Source organism: Gorilla gorilla, chromosome 13 (assembly GCF_029281585.2).
Source record: "Gorilla gorilla gorilla isolate KB3781 chromosome 13, NHGRI_mGorGor1-v2.1_pri, whole genome shotgun sequence".
Classification (NCBI taxonomy): Eukaryota; Metazoa; Chordata; class Mammalia; order Primates; family Hominidae; genus Gorilla; species Gorilla gorilla.
The window spans coordinates 107,844,601-107,866,269 of record NC_073237.2 but is presented as its reverse complement, the minus strand read 5'-3'; the positions used below and the strand labels follow the sequence as shown (position 1 = coordinate 107,866,269).

Genomic DNA, 21,669 nt, shown 5'->3' with positions numbered 1-21,669 from the left:
GTGAATACTCAACAAAATTGTTGATGCAGAGAAGGCTTTTTAAATTAAGAAATGAGCCGGGCGTGGTGGCTCACACCTGTAATCCCAGCACTTTGGGAGGCTGAGGCAGGCAGATCGCCTGAGCTCAGGAGTCTGACACCAGCCTGGGCAACACGGTGAAACCCTGTCTTTGCTAAAAATACAAAAAATTAGCCAGGTGTGGTGGCGAGCGCCTGTAGTCCCAGCTACTCGGGAGGCTGAGGCAGGAGAATCACTTGAACCTGGGAGGTGGAGCTTGCAGTGAGCCGAGATCGCGCCACTGCACTCCAGCCTGGGCAACAGAGCGAGACTCCGTCTCAAAAAAAAAAAAAAAAAAGGAAATTTTTCATGAAGTTGATTACATGAAATTTAAGAGTATGCATTAAAACTCATAATATTCAAGAAAAAATGACAAATTTGGGAATAGATATAGTAAATTTGACAAAGAATTAGTATATTTTACATAAATATTTATATACGTTATTTTAAAAATTAAAAGGTATAATTAAAATCATTTTAGGCCAGGCGCAGTGAGTCACGCCTATAATCCCAGCACTTTGGGAGGCCGAAGTGGGCGGATCACTTGAGGTCAGGAGTTTCAGACCAGCCTGGCCAACATGGTGAAACCCCGTCTCTACTAAAAATACAAAAATTAGCTGGGCATGGTGGCGGGCACCTGTAATCCCAGCTAGTAGGGAGGTTGAGGCAGGAGAATCACTTGAACCCGGGAGGCAGAGGTTGCAGTAAGCCGAGATCATGCCACTGCACTCCAACCTGGGTGACAGAGCAAGACTCTTTAAAACAAAACAAAGTCATTTTAAATAGTAATGATCTTGAATGGACATTCTCAGAAAAGGAAATCAAACCAGTCAGGATAAATGGAAAGACTTAATTTGATGAGTAATCACAGGAATGCAAACATTAACCACAAATTATCATTTGCTGACAAAATTAGCAATGATTCTAAAACTTGCAATAGCCAATTTTAGCAAGACCAATCGAAGAGGACAGCTGACACTTTTCTCAGGGCTGCATAAATTCCTAATTGAGACAACTTTTTGTAAAGCAATTTGGTGATTGTAATACCTAGACTAGAAGAGCCCAGGTATTGTTTCAACTCCCAGAAAGTATTTATACCCTTTGACTCAATACTTTTCTGTCTTAAGGAAAGAATTCAAAATATGGAAAAGGATGTATGCACAAAGATGTTTATTCTGGCACTATATATGTGTTACCAGGCCACACCAATCTAGAGTTGCAAATGAGGTCAACATAATAACAATAAAAGCATTCTTCTATGGCTGGGCGCAGTGGCTCACGCCTGTAATCCCAGCACTTTGGGAGGCCGAGGCAGGTGGATCACCTGAGGTCAGAAGTTCGAGACCAGCCTGGCCAACATGGTGAAACCCTGTCTCTACTAAAAATACAAAAATTAGCCAGGCATGGTGGCTCATGCCTGTAATCCCAGCTACTTGGGAGGCTGAGGCTGGAGAATTGTTTGAACCTGGGAGGCGGAGGTTGCAGTGAGCCAATATCACGCCACTGTACTCCAGCCCAGACGACTGAGCGAGACTCCGTCTCAAAAAAAAAAAAAAAAAAAATCATGCTTCTAATTGTCCCAGTCTGCTCCATGAGGCCTGCAGCTGCCAGTAAAGCTTTGTGTTCTATCACTAGGTTGTCTTGGGTACCCAGCATCTGCTCCCCTATACTCTGGTATGTTTTCTGTGGCTGCATTTACCAAGAAACTTAGTGATGCCACCCATACCCCTATTAGGATCACTGTTGCTGCTACTACAAGTACTGATGCTACTGCATACATGGCCAGCACTCAATGGTGGATCGCTTGAGCCTAGAAATTCAAGACCAGCCTGAGCAACATGATGAAAACCCATCTCTACAAAAAATACAAAAAAATTAGCTGGGTGTGGTGGCACGTACCTGTAACCTCAGCTACTCGGAGGCTGAGGTGGGAGGATGACTTGAGCCAGGAGGTTGAGATTGCAGTGAGCCAAAGTCACCCCATTGCACTCCAGCCAGGGCAACAAAGCAAGACTCTATCTCAAAACAACATCAACAACAACTCTGTGTGTGTGTGTGTGTGTGTGTGTGTGTGTGTGCACGCGTGCGTGCACAATCATCTCTGACCATGGTTTCTCAGGTTTTGTATAATTTAGTTCACCAGTATATAAACTGTACAAGGTCTCTTGCCAGACAGGAAAAGGTATCTAATTATGAACCTAGACTTTCCTATTTGAAGGCTATGCAAATAAAATAAAATCATGTTGATGGCTTAATCTTTTTTTTTTTTTTTTTTTTGAGACAGAGTCTCGCTCTGTTGCCAGACTGGAGTGCAGTGGCACGATCTCAGCTCACTGCAACCTCCACCTCCTGGGTTCAAGCGATTCTCCTGCCTTAGCCTCCCAAGTAGCTGGGACTACAGGTGCATGCCACCATGCCCAGCTAATTTTTGTATTTTTAGTAGAAACGGGGTTTCACCATGTTGGCCAGGATAGTCTCGATCTCTTGACCTCGTGATTCGCCCACCTCAGCCTCCCAAAGTGCTGGGATTACAGGTATGAGCCACCGCCCCCGGCTGCCTTCATCATTTTAAACACAATGCTGAAGTCTTGATTTTCTACGGAATAGAAAGAGAAAGGTTAGTCTTCCTGAAACATGTGAATAGAACATTCCAGAACATACTCTGTTGAATGTACAAGATTAACTAAGTTTTCAAGGTATTTTGTACTGAAAAAGAAGACATATTGATAACAATTCTATATCTAACTTTCCCATTTGCTTTTCTCTTGGCACAAAGGTATTGTTTCTATTTTTTTTCTTACCTTTTGCTTTCTAAATGGAAAATCCACCTGATTCAATCCTCTTGAATCAATACAAACGCCTCTTTCTCTCTGAAACTCTGCAAAAAAAAAAAAAACTAAAAAACTAAAGTTGAAAAACATCATCCAAAGAGCACAAGAGAATTGTAACTCACATTGTGCAATTTTACCATTGTCCTCATATTCAGGATCAAGCATACAGATTGATGGAGAAAAGGTAGTGTCTCACTGGATTAATTCATTGTTGGATGGGGAAGGTGGGAAGCTCAGCTCATGCTTCCACAGCAGATTCTACCCTGACAAAATCTTACTCCAAAATTGGCATTTAAGCACACAAGTGTTATAGCTTCTAGCACTCGTTTCATACAGTCTCACCCCAAACACTGCATGATCTGACTCTCATTCTCCTTGAGTTTCTATTCCAGAACATCACCTGGCACATTTAACCTGTAGTTCAGGTTCTTCCACCCCCGAGATAGCTCTGCAAAAATCCTAGTTTTAGTATCCGGCTATTTGCAGCCCAGGCTGCATTGCTCTGTTCAATTTGTCCTAGGTCCTCAGCTTCTTTCTATTTTTAGGGACTCTTTTTTTTTTCTTTTAGAATTCTAGGTTGGAGGATGCAGGAGTATAAACTATCTTCCATGTATTCTCTTGCTCCAGTGTTTTCTGAAGGCAATTTTCCTTACGGAGGTGCCTGGTAAATTGAAAATAGTTACTGTTAGCTTTCTGCCAGAAATATTCATCTTCGAACCTTCTTTTGGCCCACAGCTCTGGTTCTGTGACTACGTCTGTCTCTACCATGTTCCTCTACTGTGGGAGGAAACTCCTGGGCCCAAACCTCTGTCAGCTTGCATTACTTCCATTCCTTGGCATCATTCTACTAGCAGGTTAGATGTCACAGTGGATATCATAGCTAGGTTGTGCCAGGTTTACAGCCCACCCTCAGTGCCCACCTCCCTGTGTGTCTATGTACATCAGCTGTCCTCCTGAGATGAGAACGACCCACAAGGAAGTGTTAATCTGCAGCTGTGCTTCAGGGACAAATGGTCAAAGAACCAATTACCTCCTCATTTGCAATTGGCTATATTCTTTTTCTTTTGCCCTGCCTTGAATATATTTCTTGAATATAGACCAGTTAGAAGAGCTGCCAAGCTTTAACATATTTAATCCTAACTTCTGTGCATACACCATACAACATTAGAAATTCTGGTGGAAAATTTCCAGGACGAAATTTCTCTTAATGACTTCACTATTGCTAGAGGTTTTACTGATGTACAGAAGAGTTAACGTAGCAAGCCTGATTGCGACGTTGGCCTTGGGCTGGTGTCTGGGAACTTGGATTTGAAGCGTGTCCCCACCATTCCCTAAATGACAAGGGTGGCCCATTCTACCTAGACTGCACAAACAGTGTGGTTTATGCTGAACACCTGCCTTCCTCTGGGGGGTCTGGAATTTTGGTACTTGCTAGGCAGAGGGTGCCTTATGTGACTAGACCCTAGTAAAACTTTGGATGTTGAGACTGTAATGGGTTTCCCTCTAATAAGCAGAAACATTGAATGCTTATTGCTGGGGAAATATATTTTCATTGCTGAAGGAAGAGTGCACTGTGCAATTCCTCGTGGAGGGAGGGGGCAGTAGGATGCCTGCCCATGGATTTCCCCAGGCTCCACCTGAGTCTTTCTCCCTCCTCATTACATTGCCGTAATAAACCTTAGCCATGAATACAACTATATTCTGGGTCTCGTGAGCCCTTCCAGTGACTCTCCAAACATAAGGTATCCTTGGGCACCCTCCACATAAGTAATTAGATTGATGAATCCCAATGTCTCCGATAGGGTCGAAGTCACTGGTGCCATCTCCCATCTATGTAACAAAGCTACTCAGTATGTCACAGAGAGTTTAATGAAGCCACTTGTTTAAGTTCTTACTTTTTTCTTTGTTGGTGTCCCCCTGAGCTGGAACTTGGGCATGAGCCCAAGAGTCTGGGCTGAAGTAAGATACAAGTAACCAACACTGAGCTGAGCACTCACTTTTCCCCTTGATCTTGAACCACTTGCTGTCTTTGTGCATCTTAACTCTCTTCCATACAAAGCATTCCTTTCCTACAAAATTTCTCTGCCTCTCATATAAATATTTAAAAATTATTGGCCGGGTGCGGTGTCTCACGCCTGTAATCCCAGCACTTTGGGAGGCCGAGGCGGGTGGATCACGAGGTCAGGAGATCGAGACCATCCTGGCTAATACAGTGAAACCCCGTCTCTACCAAAAATACAAAAAATTAGCCGGGCGAGGTGGCGGGCACCTGTAGTCCCAGCTACTCGAGAGGCTGAGGCAGGAGAATGGCATGAATCTGGTAGGTGGAGCTTGCAATGAGCCAAGATCGCGCCACTGCACTCCAGCCTGGGCAACAGAGTAAGACTCCGTCTCAAAAAACAAAAAACAAAAAAACACAATTATTATCATTAGGCTGGGTGCAGTGGCTCACACCTGTAATCCCAGCCCTTTGGGAGGCAGAGGCAGGTGGATCACTTTGAGCTCAGGAGTTCAAGACCAGCCTGGGCAACATGGCAAGACCACATCTCTACTAAAAATACAAAAATTAGCTGAGCTTGTTGGTGCGCACCTGTGGTCCCAGCTACTCAGGAGGCTGAGGCTGGAGAATTATTTGAACCTGGGAGGCAGAGGTTGCAGTGAGCTGAGATCATGCCACTGTACACCAGCCTAGGCGACAGAGTGAGGCCCTGTCTCAAAAAAAAAAAAAAAAAAAAAAAATATATATATATATATATATATATATATATATACATATATATAATTATTATTATTTTAGAGACAGAATCTTACTCTGTCACCTGGGCTGAGGTACAGTGGTGTGATCATAGCTTTCTGCAGCCTCCAACTCCTGGGTTCAAGCAATCCTCCTGCTTCAGCCTCCTGAGTACCTGTGACTATAGGCATGCACCACCATGCCCCACTCATTTTTTTTTAAGTTTAGTAGAGATGGGGTCTCATTATATTGCCCAGGCTTGTTTTCAGATTCTTTTGAATGAAAAAATTAGGACACCACTGAGAGCTGCTAAAAAGTTCCTCCTAAGCGCCACTCATCCATCTGGTTATAAATCCAGGTAAGTAATCCAAATCAGCAGGTCCTACTCACCCTTACCCTTCCCACATAATTCACAAATCAAGATAATAAGACCTCAATTAAGGAATGACGCCTGTTTCACAGTTCAGCATGACCAACAGCTGATATCTAAACAATGCCCCCAACCTGGCAAGTAAAACGCAAACATAACCCAAAGCCATCTGTGGGTGGTTCCTCTGCCCTTCCAAGGTCTGATTAAATTGGAACAAATCCAAGTTCTATGTTCCATGATAGTCCAAAGTTCTCCCACAATGCCTGTGAGCTCCCTGGGCTTGCCTCCTCCTGCATCCTGCTAGCTATTTTTAAATGTGAGCTCTATTTTGTTCCAAGATCATTAGGATATTTAGCCCCTTCACCAATTTCCACAAGAAAATTAATTCATTCCAATATTCAGAGGTTCCTTTTTTATTTCTTAGCCAGTGATTAAGGAATCCATTATGTAACCCAGAGCCATTCTCTCTACTCTTTTCTTAATTTTTCCTTCTAAAATGGGGAGTTCCATTTTCTTAATTTTTCATAATAAATTGGGGAGTTCCAAATTTTTTTTCTCTCTCTCTCTTAGGCAAAGCAGTTCATGTCCTTCGTGGAAGTTTTAGTATCTGCCAGTACTGATGCCCAGTTTGCATTTTAAAAGCTCCTTCTAGCTGCTAGATGCTGAAAAGACTGAAAGGAGGCAAGGGGATAGGCAAAGGGACCAGTATCAGGTTATTTTAGGAGATGATGGTGGCTTGAACCAGGTAGTGGCAAGGCTCGTAAAGACAAGTGCATGAATAGGAATATTTTGGAGGAGATGCTGCAGTACTTGCTTATAGATTGGATTGTAGGTGGGTGTTAAGAGAGAAGAATCCCGGATAACTTGCCCACCTCTGGATTTGGCGCTGGAGGTCCCAATTACTAATGGGGAAGGCTAGGGAGAAGTAGGTTTGAGTGGTGTATAGCTAAGGCTTGGTTCAGTTGCTTGTAACAAAATGTCTGCTATACACAGTAGCTTAAACAAGTAATGGCGGCCAGGTGCGGTGGCTCACGCCTGTAATCCCAGCACTTTGGGAGGCCGAAGCGGGCAGATCACGAGGTCAGGAGATCGAGACCATACTGGCTACCACGGTGAAACCCTGTATCTACTAAAAATACAAAAAATTAGCCAGGTGTGGTGGCACATGCCTGTAGACTCAGCTACTCGGGAGGCTGAGGCAGGAGAATCGCTTGAACCTGGGAGGCGGTGGTTGCAGTGAACCTAGATTGCACCACTGCACTCCAGCCTGGGCGACAGAGTGAGACTCCATCTCAAAAACAAAACAAAACAAAAAAACAAGTAGGGCATCATTTTTTTCCTGTAACATCCCAGAACTAATGTTGGGATCCCATGATGTTGTTTCCCAGGGTCCTTCTAACCTTCTGCTTTTTCACTCTCGGCTTGTGGACCTCATGATCATGAAGTGGCTGCTCTACTTCCGTGCATGTTCCATGCAGAAAAAAAAAAAGAGAGAGTGTGTTCTGCCCACTTTTAAAAAGCTTTCCTGGAGGCCCTATCCAGTAACTTCTGCTCATACCTCCAGGCAGAATTGTCATGTGATCACTTCTAACAATAAAGGAGCTTGGCTAGCAATTTTTTAGCTAGACATGTTACTGTTCTAAACAACGTGGGGATACTTGCTAGCAAAGAACCAAGAGAGAATGCAGCTAGAAGCATCTGTTCCAGGTAGAAATCAGTTCAGTTTAGAACATGTTAAGTTTAAGATGCCATGGGGAAAATGTCCAGGTGACTTTTTTTTTTTTTAAATTCTTGAGACAGAGTCTCCCTCTGCTCTGTCACCCAGACTGGAGTGCAGTGGCATGATCTCAGCTCACTGCAGCCTCAACCACCTGGGCTCAAGTGATCCTCTCACCTCAGCCTCCCGAGTAGCTGGGACTACAGGCACACCCCACCACACCTGGCTAATTTTTGCATTTTTTGTAGAGACGAGGTTTTGCCATGTTGCCCAGGCTGGACACAGGAGGCTCTTCAGCCCATTAATCGATGGAGCTTGGAAGACATCCTGGGCAGGAGATATAAATTTGGGAGTGTTCAGTCTGCTGATGGCCTTTGTCTTTTTACTTGCGCTGGAAAGTATCCTAGTTGATTCAGAAAAGGTTAGTTATGCAGGAGAAAAGAAATAATCCAGGTAGCCTAGGAAGGTTAGGAGAAATGCATCCCAAGTACATTAACCTTTGGTAGGAGGAGAGAAGCTGCCTCCATTTTCACAGAAAGAAAAGTGAAGATGGGCCCGGTGTGGTGGCACATGCCTGTAGTCGCAGCTAATCGGGAGGGTGAGGCAGGAGAAAGGCTTGAACCTGGGAGGCGGAGGTTGCAGTGAGCCGAGATTGCGCCACTGCACTCCAGCCTGGGCAACCCAGTGAGACCCTGTCTCAAAAACAGAAAGAAAGAGAGAGAGAGAGAGAGAGAGAGACAGACAGAAAGAGAGAGAGAGAGAGACAGACAGAAAGAGAGAAAGAGAGAAAGAGACAGAAAGAAAGAAAGAAAGAAAGAAAGAAAGAAAGAAAGAAAGAAAGAAAGAAAGAAAGAAAGGAGTGAAGATGGATGCATATGCAGAAAAGTTTGTGGTCTTGACCATAAAAAGACAAAGTCTCTGGTCTAATCTGTTTTAATCTCTCAGTGAAGCATCAGGTAAGAATAGTTGAGGGGTGAGGCTTGAGAACCGTGTGAAAGGATAAAATTGTCATCAAGTTTTGTGAGTAAGCAAATTTCCTGGAGAATCTCTGGGATTACTGGGCAGTGTTGTGTGTGCCTTGGTGTTGTTTGTGATCATTAGAGGAAAACTAGTCAGTCTAGTTAAGTAATTTTCGCCAACAATGTTCAGGGGCTCATGGGAAGGCGTGGAAAAGTCAGCGATTGCTTTTATTCAGGGTTAGGGTTATGCCAGGCGTGACTGATGGAGGAAGAAAAAAGCAAGGAAGCCAAAAGCATTCGCCAGGGAGTGATTATAACAAAGCACCTTGGAATTTTTTTTTTTTTTTTTTTTTGAGACAGGGTCTCTCTGCCACCCATGCTGGGATGCAGTGGCATGATTATAGCTCACTGCAGCATCAACTTCCTCAGGCCCAGGTTATCCTCCCACTTCAGTCTCCCAATTAGCTGGGACCACAGACATGCACCACCATACCTGGCTAATTTAAAAAAAAAAATTTCGTAGAGCTGGGGTTTCACCACATTGCCTATGCTGGTCTCAGACTCCTGGCCTTAGGCCATCCACCACCTCAACCTCCCAAAGTACTTGGATTACAGGTATGAGCCACTGCGCCCAGCTGGAATCCTATCTGAACTAAATTGAACTGAAATTTATGCCCACTCTGATAATAGTAATACAAAGCTAGAAAACCAGAACCCAGGAAAAAAGAGAACAGAAATAAAATACCCATAAACTGTTTAAGTTGAGCTTTATGCTGTGTCGACTCAGCCAACTCATGATTCCTGGTTCCTCTCCTGGCAGGAATCTTTTCATAAGGCGTGGCAAGTGTGGTGAACGAATTAGCAAACACCAGCATTGCATTTTAGCGCCAGCCAGAACAAGCATGCCCAGAAGTGTCCAGGCAGAGCTCTCAGCCTCAGCTTTGGGGACCCAACCAGCAAATGTTTCTTCTTCCCAGCCTTCCAGAAAGATCAAAGACTAGAGACCACTCACTTCCTGACTCCCGTTTTCCTGCCAAAAGCTTCTAGCTGGGCAGGTAGTACTCTGGCAGGGAAAAAGTTGGTTGTTGTCAAACCCCAGCCCCATACAAAGAGAATCTGGGGGAGCCAACATGGGGCTGGTGGGGTACATGTGAAATGAGATTGTCTGATGTCTGTGTGGAGGTAAGGAGATGGCAAGATGGGAGTGTGTGGTGCAGACAAGTCAGTATCGGGGAGATGATAACCTGGAATGAGATCATGAGATAGCAAGCACAGCCCTCCACATACATTGTGTGGTCTCAGAATGCCAGGCAGGAGTTGGGGCTGGGAGACACTTCTGAGATGATGGAGTACAGTCCCAGGACCTCAGTGATGTGTGCAGAGTGGCGCATTAGGGAATACAAGACCATTTCGATTACGCATAGGTACACACACATTCACCCTCACATCTAGATCACCACTAACAACCGAGACCCCTGGGTTCCCTGCTGCTAGGGTCTAAATGTTTGTGTTCCCACAAAATTCATATGTTGAAATTCTAGCCCCAAGATAATGGTGTTAGTAGGTGGGGCCTTTGGGAGGTGATTAAGTCATGAGGGTGAAGCCTGAATGAGCGGAATTAGTGCCTTTATAAAAGAGGCCCCAGGCCAGGTGCAGTGGCTCATGCCTGTAATCCCAGCACTTTGGGAGGCCAAGATGGGTGGATCACATGACATCAGGAGTTCCAGACCAGCCTGGCCAACATGGCAGAAACCCATCTCTACTGAAAATACAAAAATTAGGCCGGGCACAGTGGTTCACGCTTGCAATCCCAGCACTCTGGGAGGCCGAGGCAGGTGGATCACCTGAGGTCAGAGTTTGAGACCAGCCTGGCCAACATGGTGAAACCCCGTCTCTACTGAAAATACAAAAATTAGCTGGGTGTGGTGGTACGTGCCTGTAATCCCAGATACTTAGGAGGCTGAGGCAGGAGAATCACTTGAACCTGGGAGGCGGAGGTTGCAGTGAGCCGAGATCGTGCCATTGCCCTCCAGCCTGGATGACAAAGGGAGACTCTGTCTCAAAAAACAAAACAAAAATTAGTCGGGCGTGGTAGTGGGTGCCTGTAATCCCAGCTACTCATGACACTGAGGCAGGAGAATCACTTGAGCCTGGGAGGCAAAGGTTGCAGTGAGCTGAGATGGTAAGATGGCACCACTGCACTCCAGCCTGGGTAACAGAGTGAGACTCTGTCTCAAAAAAAAAAAAAAAAGAGGCTCTAAAAAGATCCCTCACCAGTTCCACCATGCAAGGTCACAGAAGACACCTATGAGGAATGAGGAAGTGGGCCCTCACCAGACACCAAATTTCCCAGCACCTTGATCTCGGACTTCCCAGCCTCCACAAGTATGAGAAGTAAATGTTTGTTGTTTACAAGCCACCCAGTTGATAGTATTTTGTTATCAGCTTACTTAGTTTACACAGACTAAGACACCTACATAGAAAGCATTAATATAGTGCTTCCCAAACAGTAATGTGCTAAATCACCCCTGGGTCCTGTTTAACATATAGATTCTAAATCAATAGGTCAGAAGTGTGACCTGAGGTTCTGCACTTCTAATAAGCTCTCAGCTGATGCTGATGCTACTGGTCCAGGGACCACCTTTAAGGAGCAAGGCTGTAATCACTTAAGAGTCATTCATTCTGGCTGGGCACGGTGGCTCACTCCTGTAATCCCAGCACTTTGGGAGGCTGAGGCGGGTGGATCACGAGGTCAAGAGATTGAAACCATCCTGGCCAACATGGTGAAACCCCGTCTCTACTAAAAAAAAAAAAAAAAAAAAAAAATAGCTGGACATGGTGGCATGCGCCTCTAATCCCAGCTACTCGGGAGGCTGAGGCAGGAGAATCACTTGAACCTGGGAAGCGGAGGTTGCAGTGAGTGGAGATCACGCCATTGCACTCCAGCCTGGGTGACAAAGCGAGACTCCATCTCAAAAAATAAAATAGTGTGGGTGGGGCGCACAGCAACATATTCAAGCTTATGTACAAGGCATTTGAGGTCGGGACATGGAAAAATACTGAGGCACTGTGTGTATGTTATTTGTGCATGAGAATGAAAAGCCTTGACCCTGAAAACAGGTCAGGGAGTGGAGTGTGTGGTGTGATAAGGAACGCTGAAAACAGCCTCCTGAGAATACGGTTTGAGTGCTCTTACAAGGCCACAGGTGTCTCACGACCTGACCTCAAAAAAGACATCTAGTGGATGTTTGTGGTTTAACAAGTCCTTTCAATAAATACTTGGTGGATGGGTGCTGGGGCGGACTCTCTTAGAAGAGCTGCCCCCCGCCCCACTCAGCTGGAATTGTCTGAGAACTCATTCTTGGCATTCACTACAAGCTATTAAGCTCTGCATAGTGATGATTTTGATTATAATTTTCTGTCTCGTTGAAGTAAAGACAATAATTAATTCAGGTTTTCAGAATGCAATCCTGTCTTTCTGTGGATTCAGAACCCACAAACTGAAAATCAAAGCCACTTTCCCACCTGCTACTACTTGACATTCTTCTTCAGTCGTTTAACGCTGAGATATGCTTTGTTCTTCTACTGCAATGTATATTCCAGGATTTTTTTTGTATTATTGTAATTATTTTTATGTACAGAAAACTCCACAGCATACAGCTTAGTGGCAACTTCTTTAGCCTTTGCCTTTTCAAGCTTGGCAATGCGAGCCACAGACTTGGGACCCAGGACATTGCCTCACCAGTGACGGTGGATCTCACCATATCTGTTGTTGTAATTGGTCCCGATAGCTTCCACCAGCTTGGCCAAAGCGCCTTTGCCTTCCTAGTTCACCTATGTAAAGGCGACAGTGGTGCAGGTCTTCCTGTGGACTAGACGGCCCAGTCTTGCCTTCCCCTTGATAATGCAGTAAGGGACCCCCCATTTTACGACACAGGGCAGGCAAGAAGACAACCAGCTCAATGGGATCCGCATCCTGTGCATTCACCACCAGCTGAGCTTTCTTGTTCTCCACCAAGGTGGTGACGGTGTTAACTCCTGCTCGAAGGAAAGGTGGTCTTTTAGTGGGGACGTCCCCTTTGCCAGCAGCTTTCTTCTCAGCGCCTGGGCCAACAGCCTCTGCTTCTTCCCCTGCTTTGTCTCTGGTCTGTACTTGTGGACCAGCCTAAGCAGCTGAGTAGCTGTTTGGCGGTCCATGGCCTGGGTGAACTGGTTAATCGCAGGAGGCACTTTCAGCCACTTATAGAGGATGGCTCTCTGCTGCTGCAACCTGAGATAGCAGGGCCATTTCACAAAGTGGGTGAGGTCTCTTTTGGGCTAGATGTCCTGTCCAATGCCAAAATTCTTAGGCCTTTTCTCAAACAGGGGATTCACCACTTTCTTGGCTTCCTACTTCTTCATAACAGCAGGGGCCGGAGACACCTTCTTCCCCTTGGCTTTCTTTCCTTTTGGCATCTTGGACAGTGGGAGGAGAGAGACTACTCCAGGATTTTTAAAGCCTTGGGTTGGGCTGTGCTGTCTGACGGCTAACGGCTGTCTAAGGGCTGTCTAATGGCTGCCTGGCCCCCTCCCCTGTACAGGAAGTCCTGAGGTAGCGTTTTACCTACTTTTGGCTGCCAAATTGTGCTTCTTTAAATATGACTGCATGTTTTTGTACTTTATAATTGTCAAGAACAGTGAAGGGACTGAGATTTTTGCCTTCCCTTGAAAGCCAACAAGTTAGGCTGCCTCAGTTTTCATGGATGCTGACAGAAGACACACCACTTCTGGATCAGAGGCAAAGGACTTTATCACTTATGGCACAGCAAACAGCATGATGTCCACGTTCATGTTGGTTTCCCCTGAGCCCTCAACCTGTGGAATCTGCCTCCAGGTAGACAGTGTTGAAATTGATTTGGAGAACACCCAGCTGGTGTTCACTGCAGAATTAATTGCTCCCTTGGTGGTGGGAAGAAATCCCCACACGTTTGGTCACAGAAGCCTTCTTCTGTGTTAATGATTGCTGTTGTAGTGGTGTGAGAGCAGAGGAAAAACATGGTTTGAGAGATTTTCTGGAACACCCCATCACAAGATTATAGCTCTCCTTAGAACTGCTCTGTAGATAACATCTTGAACATTGTGAAATGTCAGGTTTTGCATTTGAGATATTCTTTCAGGTCCTGCACACGAGTGAAACTACAGACGCCAGCTGGTCTGAAGGACCCCACAAGAAGCTGACTCACCAAAGAATGTGGCGTCCACGTCCTGATGATTTCATCCCCTTTATCCCAACCAATCAATGACCCCAATTTTCTAGCCCCTCCCCTCCACAATCCCCTTAAAAGCCCCAGCCCAGAACTCCTTGGCAAGACAGATTTGAGGGTCTCCTCCCGTTTCCTCGCTTGGCCACCCTAAGATCATTAAACTCTTTCTCTGCTGCAAACCCTGCTGTCTTTGTGTATTGATCTGTTACTGGACAGCAAGCATAAGAACCTGTTGGTCCAGTAACACATTTTTGGGGGGTCTAGTAGTATACTGGGTGTTAACCCTAGTTTTTCTTTTTGTTTGCATTTCAGGATGAAAAAACTCCTTTATATGATGGGGAGATGTGATGTACATACTAACAATGGTGACAGGGCAAGATGTCATTGTACTTCCATATGTCTTTTTTTTTTTTTGGTGGAGGTGGAGGGATCCTTTTCCAATTTTCATTAATTTACACCATTTGTCTAGAACTTTTTAAACGCATTTTCTCTTTCAAAATCAATGTACTTTCATCCCTCTTTTGTTTATAATAAATACATAAACAAATCAGACTGAGCAGTCTCCCAGCAGGAAACAGATGTTGTACCCACCCAAAGGGCAGTGTGCAAGGAACAGGGAAACCAGTGAAGCCTGAGAAGCTCCCCCTTGGGCCTGAAGGAGTCAGGGGAGGGAGGCACGCCCAGGGGTTGCCTGAAAGAGCTGTGGCTTTTGCTAGAGGGACATAGCCAACCTGCAGTAACCTACAGGGAGAATCAACAAGCATCAGACCTCCACCAAAACCAAGCAGAAGCTTGAGGGCAGGGGTCCAGTTTATGCTGAGCAGGCTGGAGAGTGGCCCTGGGGGGCAAATGGAGAAAATTGAATACAGTCAGTTGCTCTTTCTCTCCTTGAAAGTTTTCTAATCACAGAGCAATTTGGTCCCTATATTGTTAGCTCTAAGTTCTAAATTTCTCTTCAAAGAATCAATATGTCAGTACGTTCAATTCTTTGCCTTCTACTTTTAAACTTAACTTCCTCGTAAAGCAACCTTTTTCGATTACCTACTCCACCCTCATTCTGATTACCTGCTCCACCCTAACTCATTCTGATTACCTGCTCATTCTCCACCCGGACTCATTCCGATTTCCTGCTCTGCCATAACCATTTTTCCCTGCCAAACCACTCACCCTGTCACGCTCTTTAAATTAGCCAATTGGAATTAGTTTAGCCTGTGTGGTCTAACCCTAGCCAACAGGAGAACGACACAGCAGCAGGGTTCACATGGGTCAGGGATATGCACCCCTTCCCCTCCCTTGTCCAGGCGTGCACTCACCATTGCTCCATCTGTAAGGGTGCACCCTTCTATAGAAGTCACTTGCCTTGCTGAGAATTAAAAAGAAAATTTTATATTAGAGTGCTATTTCTTTTGTGGCACCAAAACTTTATTTATAACAATATCAGTAATAATATACCCTAATTTGTCTAGCACTTTGAAGACAGAAATTGTTTTCGTATACATTATGTCACAAGTACATTACATTGTTTTCATATACATTATGTCACAAGTCAAGCTTATGGACACATATGTACTACCCTGTGATAAAATGAAGCAACAAACTGAGAAAAAACATGTCTTACCCAAAGGTACATAGCTGTCAAAGGACAAACCAGCATTTAAATCCAGTTTTTCTGCTCTGCCCATCACATATACAAATACTTGTTGGTCTTTCTGCAAGGTATTTAATGAGAAAAGTAAACATTGGCCAGGCGTGGTGGCTCACGCCTATAATCCCAAAACTCTGGGAGGCTGAGACAAGCGGATCACCTGAGGTCAGGAGTTCCAGACCAGCCTGGCCAACATGGCAGAACCCCGTCTCTACTAAAAATACAAAAATTAGCTGGGCATAGTGGCTTATGCCTGTAATCCCAGCTACTCGGGGGGCTGAAGCACGAGAATCGCTTGAACCTGGGAAGTGGAAGTTGCAGTGAGCCGAGATTGTGCCACTGCACTCCAGCCTGAGTTACAGAGTGAGAATGTCTCAAAAGAAGAAAAAGAAAAAAGAAAAGAAAACATCATTTGCATACACTCACAACTTAAAATAAGCAAATTAATAAGGCTATGGGGGGTCGGGGGGTAGTTAAAAATAAATCTTCGGCCAGGTGCGGTGGCTCATGCCTGTCATCCCAGCACTTTGGGAAGCCGAGGCTGGTGGATCACCTGAGGTCAGGAGTTCGAGACCAGTGTGACCAACATGGCAAAACCCCATCTCAACGAAAAATACAAAAAATAGATGGGCGTGGTGACGCGTGCCTATAATTCCAGCTACTTGGGAGGCTGAGGCAGGAGAATCATTTGAACCCAGGAGACGGAGGTTGCAGTGAGCCGAGATCACACCGTTGCACTCCAGCCTGGGTGACATGAGCAAAACTCCATCTCAAAAAAAAAAAAAAAAGCAAAAAAACTTTGATTAATCTTATTCCTGATTCATTCCCTAATTCTTTTTTCTTCCTTTTTTTTTTTTAGACAGTCTCGCTTTGACAGCCATGCTGGAAGGTGGTGGCACAATCATAGCACACTGCAGCCACAATCTCCCAAGCTTCAGGTGAGCCTCCCACCTCAACCTCTCAAGTAGCTGGAACTACAGGCATGCCCCACCACACCCAAGTAATTTTTAAAATTTTTTGGTAGAGATGAGTTTCTCGCTATGTTGCCCACGCTGGTCTTGAACTCCTGAGTTCAAGCAATCCTCTCACCTTGGTCCCCCAAAGTGCTGGGATGACAGGAGTGACCCACTGCACCCGGCCACCATTCCCTAATTCTTTCCTAGAAAATTGCCAAGTCAGAGGCTGCTTCAGAGAGATTCTGCCCCAAGTGGATTAGAACCACAGGGAGGCTCTCAATTTAAATTTACCTTCCTCTCATCCCACAAATGCCTGGACACAGAAACACTGCACCTAGTTATATTTTTAAAATTTATTTTAATTAACAAGTACAAATTATAAATATGTATGGAGTACAACATGATGTTTTGATATCTGTGTACATTGTGGACTGGCTACATCAAGCTTCTTAACATTTTATTACCACTGATGAGGTTAAAATATGCCAGTCTGGTGCACAGACTAGTTAAGCTAAATGCACTTGAAAGACGGCAGGTGCAAGAAGATAGCTCTGATCTTCATGCTATTTCTTTTTTTTTTCTTTTTTCTTTTTTTTTTTTTTGAGATGGAGTCTCACTCTATTGCCCAGGCTGGAGTGCAGTGGCGCGATCTTGGCTCACTGCAACCTCTGCCTCCCGGGTTCAAGCAATTCTCCTGCCTCAGCCTCTCAAGTGGCTGGGACTGCAGGTGTGCACCACCACACCCAGCTAATTTTTGTATTTTTAGTAGAGACGGGATTTCACCATGTTGTCCAGGCTGGTCTCGAACTCCTGACCTCAGTCGATCCACCTGCCTCTGCCTCCCAAAGTGCTCGGATTACAGGCGTGAGCCACTGTGCCCAGCTATTTCTTAAAAGCAGAAGGTAAAACTTACGTGTGAAAGAGGCAACGTCCTTATCCTCAAGAATAAGAAGTTGAGACAGAGAGAATTCCCTATGGATCTTGCTAAAATAACTATTCTCCTTTAAGCCTCCCCACATAACTTAGTTGTTTCTTCATAACTGAGTATACTTTGTGTAAGGTTCTTGTATCGGTTCGAACCCCGAGAGCGCGCCAACAGACAACACAGGTGGTGTGGAGCAACATGCCGTTTTAATGAGCGCCTGGGTACAGGTGCGCTAAGGCTTAAAATGGCGTCAGCCCAGAGTGAGGACGCGACAAAGGTTTTATAGTCTCCCGTAAAAAGGAAGTGTCCTAGTCTGACGTAACTGCTACGTTGTACCCGGATGGCCTCTTTCTCGATCTTCACGGGTACGTGTCTTCCAGCGAGGGTAGGTGTCCTCCGGCCGGCTCTCTTCCTGCTTCTGCTCTTGCTGACCACATGCTGCTGACACAAATGGCCTTGCACCTTGGGACTGGGCCTGGAGTTGTTCATCTCCTTAAGCTTTCAGGCCCCCGGGGAGAATCTTACACTTTGTCCAATTCGGTATTTAAGTGACTGACTCTAACTGATTCTTTGGGTCTTCATTTCCTTATGAGGCGGTCCCATGCCACGTAAAACTTGTATGAAATAAATTTGTATGAATTTCTCCCGCTAATTTCTCTTATGTCAGTTAATTCTTGGACCCAACCAGGACCCCAAGAGAATGGAAGGGGAATTCTGCCTCCCCTTCACCTCACATACTTATTTTTTGTACTGAGAACACTTAAAATCTTCTTTCTTAGCAATTTTAATGGCAATATGTTGTTATTAATGGTGGTCACCATGATGTATGATAGCTCTTTAGACCTAATTCCTCCTGTCTAACTGAAATTTTGTGTCCTGTGCCCAATACATCCCCAACTCCTCCATTCCCCAGTCTCTGATAACCACCATTTTACTCTCTGTTTCAGCGCATTCAACTTTTGTTACATTATTTTTAATGTTATAATAAGAAAAGCCAATTACTACCGTATGATGTATGTGTTCTGTATCATTGGTGACTTCAACCTGAATAGCAAGAGCATTCTAAAACTGTTTCAGCCAGGCGCGATGGCTCACGCCTGTAATCCCAGCACTTTGGGAGGCCGAGGCAGGTGGATCACCTGAGGTCAGGAGTTCGAGACCTGCCTGGTCAACAAGGTGAAACCCTCACTCTACTAAAAATACAAAAATTATCTGAGCATGGTGGTGTGCGCCTGTAGTCCTAGCTACTCAGGAGGCTGAGGCAGGAGAATCGCTTGAACCCAGGAGGCAGAGGTTGCAATGAGCCAAGATCGCACCTCTGCACTCCAGCCTGGGTGACAAGAGCAAAACTCCATCTCAAAATAACAAATAAAATAAAATAAAAAATAAAGATAAAACAGTTTCACCTTCACCCATAATTCTTTTGGTTTAAAACAAACTAGAGAAACTTTAAGACAGATTTTATTCTATGATAATGTGAACCTAGGGCAGATTTGAAATGTCTCTGAATCCTGCCTGCCTCCCAGTCCTTCAAATTTTGAGGTAATTTCTTTCCTTTTTTTTTTTTTTTTCTCGTTCTGACTCCTTAACCTCCCTCCCTCCTTCCTTTCCTCTCTTTTTCCTTCCATCTTTCCTCTCTTCCTTCCTCCTTATACCTACTCTCGGGACACAAGTTTTCCTGTGAACTAGGTTGATACATCAAAAGCTCCCATTGAAAAATGGCTCATAGGAATCAACATAATAGTAATAATTTATCATCTGTACTTTCTAGCTTTGAATAAAAATTTGAAGCTGCTGTTTGTCCTGCTGCTTTCACACTTTTCTCTTGAATTCTTATCTTTTTTTTTTTTGAGATGGCGTTTCACTCTGCCACCCAGGCTGGAGGGCAGCGGCGTGATCTCAGCTCACTGCAACCTCCTCCTCCCAGGTTCAAGCGATTCTCCTGCCTCAGCCTCCTGAGTAGCTGGGATTACGGGCATGCGCTGCCACGCCCAGCTAATTTTTTGTATTTCTTTTTAGTAGAGACAGGGTTTCCCCATGTCCGTCAGGCTGATCTCGAACTCCTGACCTCAGTTGATCCGCCCACCTCAGCCTCCCAAATTGCTGGGATTACAGGCATGAGCCACCACGCCCAGCCTCTCTTGAATTCTTGTATCCATTTGTCTATATTTTTCTTTTGGGAATGTTCTAATCCTTGGCATTGAGGACTGCCTTAAGGATATTTTGGTATATTTTAAACACTCTAATAAAACCTTTATTGTCTGATACAGCTGTCACTCAATCTTGCCTTTGACAGTCATTGTAATGATGATGTATGTGTACCAAATATCTTTATCTTTGGTATCTTTAAAGATGTGTTGGACACATCTTTATCCAATCAACCATTGTTGGACGTGATTTTGCTGTTGTGAATAGTGCTGTGATAAACATATTAGTGCAGGATCCACCTGCTTTTTTTTTTTTTTCCTTTGAGACAGAGTCTCACTGTGTCACCCAGGCTGGAGTGCAGTGGCACAATCTCAGATCACTCAGAACCCTCTGCCTCCCGGGTTCAAGAGATTCTCCTGCCTCAGCCTCTCGAGTAGCTGGGATTGCAGGCACCTGCCACCATGCCCAGCTAATTTTTGTCTTTTTAGCAGAGACGGGGCTTCACCATGTTGGCCAGGCTATTCTCGAACTCCTGACCTGAAGTGATCCATCCGCCTAAGCCTCCCAAGTACTGGGATTACAGGCATTAGCCACCGCGCCTGGCCCCACCTGCTTTTTTATCCATTTCTTTTGCCACCTTAAGTGTCTGGTCAAAGATGGGATCTCAAGCTGACTTCGATTATTTTAGTTGAACGATCTCTTAAAAGCCATCTAGGGCTTTTAAGGGAGAATTTTAAAAAATTTGTATAGGGAGAATTTTTTAAAATTTCAAATTCGGAGAAATACTGTCCATTAGGAAAAGGATTTGTAGCATATCAATTAAATATGACCAATTGGTAATTTTTTAAAAGACAGAAACTTATAGGCGGCAAAGGAAATATAACCAGGCAACTACTGGGTTGATTACACGAATCTGAGTCTCTTGGCTTTAATGTACAGGAGGAAATCATGGCAGACAATTTACAAAATACACACACAGACACACACAGACGCAGCCACACACACACAGAGACACACACACACAGCCACACACACATACACAGACACACGCACTGTTTGAATTTTTCATTTTCTTACCTACCAACCTCCTCCCATAAGAAAAAAAAAAAAAGACCAATGGATAACTTATTTGCAGAGACAAATTTTGCTGGAGCCAAATCAAAAATGTGTTGCTTGGGAATTGCCCACAGTGTCTATAGAGAGAGGCTGAGGTGACCAAGTTCCAGCCTGAAGCACAGGGGTGCCAGGATCCAGAAGATGTGAGCTTCTTTAGCTTGGGCTGCTGTCTCAGCTGTGAGCAACAGCAAGCGGTAGGCCACCCAGGCCACCCTCCCACTGACACCTTCAGCAGTGAATGATAAAACAACTTTTTGAAGATAAGCCTGAGGTCTGTACTAGTGACTTGCTTATTCTCTAGAATGTAGGAAGACAATTGGAGATTCTGATGAAGAAGTTATTCAAGATGAAATCAGAGTATCCATTGGAAGAAAAAAAAAAAGCACAGCTAACACTTTTAGGAACAGAAATGGACTGTGTTGAAAACAAATTATCCAGTAAGTTTGTGTTCAATAACCCAAACATCAAAGGAATGTGTGGCTGTGCAGACGGCTTTATTATTTGACAACTCAGGATTCCTCTGGCTCTAAGCTCCAGGAGAGTGTGTGAAATTTTTCGGTCTTACTGAAGAAGTCATGTGACTGTCACGTGCTTACAGTTTATCATGTGTGGCTGCCTTTTAAGGGAAATAAAGTGATGCATTTTGGAAATGAAGCTAGTGTGTTAGATTCAGAAGAAGTGATATTTGTATTCTCTGCAGAAGACTGAAAATGAGAAGCCATTGCTCTCTGGATTATTTTTCTGTTCTGTAAAGAAAAAAATCCTACCCTGCAGTTAACTCTCTTGCATCCCTTCTTATATTTTTATTTTTATTTTTTTGAGACAGGGTCTCACTCTGTTGCCCAGGCTAGAGTGCAGTGGCACAATCTCAGCACAATCACTGCAACCTCTGCTTCCTTGGTCAAGGGATTCTCCAGCCTCAGCCTCATGAGTAGCTGGGACTACAGGCGTGCGCCACCACGCCTGGT

At 44.6% G+C, this 21,669-nt stretch overlaps 1 long non-coding RNA gene and 2 pseudogenes across 1 annotated transcript; 1 reads left to right on the top strand and 2 right to left on the bottom strand.

Moving 5' to 3' along the window:
* Positions 1 to 2,600: 2,600 nt before the first annotated feature.
* LOC109028310 (uncharacterized) lies at positions 2,601 to 6,174 on the bottom strand. The gene is made up of 4 exons (XR_002007322.3): positions 6,055 to 6,174; positions 4,784 to 4,842; positions 2,859 to 2,935; positions 2,601 to 2,653 (listed from the first exon to the last, which is right to left on the bottom strand). It is a non-coding gene; the product is annotated as an uncharacterized lncRNA (long non-coding RNA).
* Positions 6,175 to 12,406: 6,232 nt separating this feature from the next.
* Positions 12,407 to 13,123, bottom strand: LOC115935823 (large ribosomal subunit protein eL8-like; annotated as a pseudogene).
* A 7,719-nt stretch (positions 13,124 to 20,842) lies between these two features.
* LOC134756840 (iron-sulfur cluster assembly 1 homolog, mitochondrial-like) lies at positions 20,843 to 21,206 on the top strand (annotated as a pseudogene).
* Positions 21,207 to 21,669: the final 463 nt, after the last annotated feature.